General features: G+C 46.5%; 1 pseudogene across 1 annotated transcript; it reads right to left on the reverse strand.

Moving 5' to 3' along the window:
- Positions 1-2689: 2689 nt before the first annotated feature.
- LOC308595152 (translationally-controlled tumor protein homolog pseudogene) lies at positions 2690-3478 on the reverse strand (annotated as a pseudogene). The gene has a single exon. The product of its transcript is annotated as a translationally-controlled tumor protein homolog pseudogene (transcript).
- Between the last annotated feature and the right edge of the window lie 1801 nt (positions 3479-5279).

Raw genomic sequence — 5279 nt, forward strand, 5'->3', positions numbered from 1 at the left:
AGTCCTCAATAATAGTGGGGAAAAGAACAAAGATCCAGGAGACAACAAAATGCCACAGGGGTGACTTTTCAAGAGCAATTATCTCTCATTAATCAGAAGAACAGCTGCAATATTAATTTTCTCGCTTTCTTCCTCTCTTTTCAAAGTCTTCTCTCTCTCTTTCCCCCCCACCTGCCCCCACCTCCCAACATTTGAATAATCATAAATTTTGACTTCATAGAGAAGCAACATTTTTAGAGGCTGAAAGGTACAAAACCGTCATCCCGGAGGAAAGAGTTGGTTAGTTTAATGTTGCCAAGGATTTGGGCGGTGAGTGGGGGCAGGGGGGGGGGGAAGAATCCTAATCTCTGCCCCCTTTTTATTTTCCTTTGCACCCCAGCCTCCCCCCCCTCCAGCTTCCACTGGTTCACTTCTGGAAACTTTAAACTCTCTCTCTCACGGAAATTGTAGCGAATTGTCCCAGTGGGTTCAAGCAAGCGTGGGAGTTTCGACAGCCCCGCTGTCCATTTCATTCGCAGCCCTTGATGCAGAAGCCGAGCGTTTTGTCGATCAGACCGAAGAGACAATCTTGGGGCGTAACGCGCTTTGTAGCACATCAAAAGGCCCACTGCATTAGAGGAACTAAGAAGTTCATTCAGCAGAAAGCGGAGCTAGAGGTCCTCCTCCCCCATCTTTCCCCCCTTATTATTATTTTCAAAAAAAGACTTTGTAAAGATCCTGATTGTTAGTAAGGATGGGTTGCTGGAGGTGGGTGGAAAAACAAGTTCTCTCCCCACTGCACCATAAAGAGACAACATGCATCAACACTTCTCTCTCTCAATCACACACACACACCATTCACACTCACACACCAGTGCTTTCCAAACTTAATCTACATGATTTAGGACAGCGATGGCCTTCCAGAGCTTATCGGAGTCCATTTCCCATCATCCCTTGCCAGCATGGCCAACGATCAGGGATGATGGGAGGCGTAGTCCAACATCACTGAGCAGGCCACAGGTTCCCCTTGCTAAGATGTATAAGACTGAATCAGATAAGTGCTGGAGATGCAATGAGACCGAGGGTACATTCTATCATATGCTGTGGACCTGTAAAAGGGTAAAAGAGAATTGGGAAATAATTCACAATGAATTGAAAAAGGTACTTCCCTCCAAAAAAACAGAGAGTCCTTTTTGTTGGGGATAATTCAGACAGAAATTCCCAGATGTCCAAAAAGGTTACAGTGGTACCTCAGGTTAAGAACTTAATTTGTTCTGGAGGTCCGTTCTGAACCTGTAACTGTTCTTAACCTGAGGTACCACTTTAGCTAATGGGGCCTCCCGCTGCCACCTCACGATTTCTGTTCTCATCCTGAAGCAAAGTTCTTAACCTGAGGTACTATTTCTGGGTTAGTGGAGTCTGTGACCTGAAGCGTATGTAACCTGAGGTACCACTGTATTTATGTATGCCACTACTGCAGCCCGTGTTTCATTAGCCCAAAATGGAAAACGAGCGTGGTCCCAACCAAAGAAGAATGGCAGCGTAAGTTGACAGAATATGCGCAGTTTACAGATTTAACATATAGAATAAGAGAACATGAAGAACATACTTTTCAAGAAGATTGAAAAATGTTTATTGAATATATGGGAGGAAATTGTGTGCACTTGAAAACGTGGGCAGCATAAAGATAAATTCAACAGTGTGAATAAGTTTTGATGGATGTAATAATGAAAGACTGAATGGTTTCGTTTATGTTATGCAAAATGAACCACGGAAAGAGAAGTCATTGATATTTTAAGGTTGCTTAAATGAATATTCTAAAATGTAAAGCAGAAAATGAAATAAAAGTTATGGAGGAAGAAGGGGGGGCACAGGTTCCCCACCCCCACCCACTTATCCCCTGGGGAAAATAGCTACAAAAAAGGAACTAGAGAACTGGGCCCAAACTAACAAACTGAATAGGCACAAATGTAAGGTTCTGTACTTAGGCCCGAAGAACCAGCTGTACAAATATAAGACGGTGGGGCACCTGGCTTACTAGTAGTACACATGGAAAGGATCTAGGGGTCTGTGTGGATCACCAACTTAATGAGTTGACAGTGTGATACAGCAGCAAAAACAAAAAAGAGGAAATGCCAGTCTAGGCAGTGCAAGAATGCCATTTTGTGCAAGCGCACAGAGGGGAGACGGAAGAAAAGTGAGGTGTCCTGCTGTGTGCATGCATACTCAATTTATTTATTTGCAGTTTAGAATGCACCAGCAGCCATGGGCATAGCCAAGGGGGAGCAGTAGTGGTGTAGCTAGCCAGGGGGCAGGGCAAGCTGTCCATGGGGCACGGCCAACCAGGCAGGGCACGCTGCGCAGAGCCAAAGCCTGCATAGATGCTCTGCCTGCATCAGCTGCAGGGCGGCTGAGGGGGAGGCGGTGGGTGGACGCGAGCCCCAGGCCTCCTTTTCAGGTGGCGCAGTGCCTGCAGGTGCCTGAGCCACTGTGTCACTCCGAGGAGAGATCCATGGCTCGGGAGTACTACAGGCCCCCCTGGGTAAGTGCCACCCATATTGTGAGTGGCCTCCCAGTGCGCCCCCCTGCAGCCCCCTAGCTATGCTACTGGGGGGCAGGGGGTGGCTACCTCCCAAATCAATAAAAATCAATACAGTGGGACCTCAGGTTTTAATTCGTTCTGGAGGTCCATTCTTTTTCCTTTTCTGGGTTTAAATGAGTTTTTTTTTTAATTTTAGGCAGCCTACATGGCAAGTTTTTAAAAACCAATGCCTCCACTCCAATTAATTCAGGGTCAAAATAAATCAAATTAAGCTCAAGATGGCATCAGTCCAGTTTTCAAACAATGCTGAGTCATGATGTTTTGTTGATGAATAAAGAACAGCAGCCAGTTATGATGACAGATGATCCAGAAGGGTTGGTCTCTTGTTAACATTTCTGCATTTCTAATCCATCCTTAAAGAAAATCATATAAGGAGTGATACCATCCTCACGGAAATCCAGCAACGCCACCATTCCATCTGGATTCATGTTCTCGCCTACAGAAAACTGGTAATTTTTGAAGTTTGCAAGGATATGTTTGACTTGTTCAGCTGCTCCAGTCATAAACGGCTTTACTCTCTCTGGCTTTGGTTCCTCAAGTCTTGCTTTGATTGCTTTCATATAGTTCTTGATGTACTTCTTGTAAGACTCTTTAGTGAAGCTTGTTTCCTGAAGGTGGTGGTTCATGACAATGTCAACACCAGTGACAACGGTAGCCTCTGCCCCTTCACCATCTGGACCTTCAGCCAACGCATTTCCACCAATTAAAGCATCATCTGTTTCACCTTCTTTCCTGCTCACCATCTTCCCTTCCACTTCCAGGCAGAGTCTGCTGGCCACTTCTTTGACCTTGTCGATGTCCGAGAACATCTCGTCTTGGCTGATGCAGTCCCGGTAGATGATCATGGCTGAGGCGTCATTGGGCGGTGGTGGCTTGAGTGGGTGGGCAAATGGGAGGCTTTGGGGAGCAGAGCGGCTGGGCAGCAACTCCCGGCGAGAGCAAGGAGCGAGGCGGCGAAAAAGCTGGAGGTCCGTTCTTAACCTGAAACTGTTCTTAACCTTAGGTACCACTTTAGCTAATGGGGCCTCCTGCTGCTGCCGCCCTGCCGCCACACAATTTCTGTTCTCATCCTGAAGCAAAGTTCTTAACCAGAGGTACTATTTCTGGCTTAGTGGAGTCTGTAAACTGAAGCATCTGCAACCCGAGGTACCACTGTACAAATCTGAGGTTCTACCCCCTCTGACAAAAGCCCGCCCTCCTTAACAAAAATCCTGGCTACTCCCAAGTCAGCAGCTGCACCCACCCACCCATGGGGACAGAGCTTGCTCTTCCATGAGGCAATGGGAGCCAGAGAGATAAGGTGTGCTGTTTGGTGAGACATTTTGTGGCAGCAGATTGCCTTTCTAGCAAGGGAAGTAAGCTAGGACCCTGATCCAGATCTGCTGCCCCTCTCATTCTGCCACTGACGCACCCTCCTCCTCTTGGCTTATTATAGCACTGGCCCTGTTGACTTGGTATATCCAGGAATTAATGCCCCATTAAGAAAGGGAGTGGTTCCAATTACCTTCTGAAGCTAGTAGTGGTGCAGTTGCTCCTTAAAATGGCCGCCATGGACCCACACCATCTCAAATATACTCAGACATACTCAAGTGAGTAGTGGCTGTCCAATTCTGGACTCACTTGGATGAGGCAGATGATGTAAAAACAAATCATGGTGCTTATGGCGGAGAAACAACCTCATGGGAGACCTCCATTGGAGGAGGGCAGGGGAGTGTGACCATGTCAATTTCTGGGCTCACTCTGTCAGCTGGGAGAACAGTCATATTGTGGTTTCCCTCACAGGGCTCTTTTCAGAAGGTGGTGCTAGGGGGATTCTATTTGGCCCCTTGCTGAGGTACTGAAAAGTTCCATCTTGTCCCTTACATACAAACACATCCTGTCAAGCACCACCCCCTTGTGTGGATGGGAAACACTGAGACAGGGTGCAGCTGAAAGCACTTGTGTGAATGCACATGGAAAAATGAGATCTGCACAACTCATGTACACATTAGCATGTTCTCAGCTGTTTGAATGTGCACCTCCCATGTTCCTATTTAAAGGGGAACATTCCCCCAAATTACAATGTCTTCACAATGGGTGGGTGTGGTTTTATTGTGTGATTGTAATTTTGATTTATATAAGCTACCTTGAATGATACAAAAGCATAAAAAGGTAGGGTGATTCCCCCCACCCTTGAAAATAAGTAAGGATGGGGAAATTGTTTGTGTCCAATTGCGCCAGACTTCAGCTTGAGCAATAATTTAAAATGTATTTGGGTATGTGTAGAACAGGGGTCAGCAACCTTCTTCAGCCGTAGCCAGTCCACCGTCCCTCAGACCTTGTGGTGGGCTGGACTATATTTTTTTTGGGGGGGGGGAATGAATGAATTCCTATGCCCCACAAATAACCCAGAGATGCATTTTAAATAAAAGGACACATTCTACTCATGTAAAAACATGCTGATTCCCGGACCATCCACAGGCCGGATTGAGAAGGTGATTGGGCCGCATCTGGCCCCCAGGCCTTAGGTTGCCTACCTCTGGTGTAGAACGTCCATCTGAATAGCCACACAGTGGACCGCCATTTCAAAATGAGGATTGAAAAAAGCTTATCTTCTCCCACCCTCCACTTTATGGAGATTAAGGCCCATTATGGTAGTTATAAGGATAAATCCCAAGTCCTACATTCAGGGTGCGGCTAGGTGATAATAGGGAGAAAG

The sequence above is a fragment of the Podarcis bocagei genome, assembly GCF_964188305.1.
Source record: "Podarcis bocagei genome assembly, chromosome: 9".
In the NCBI taxonomy this organism is placed as follows: domain Eukaryota; kingdom Metazoa; phylum Chordata; class Lepidosauria; order Squamata; family Lacertidae; genus Podarcis; species Podarcis bocagei.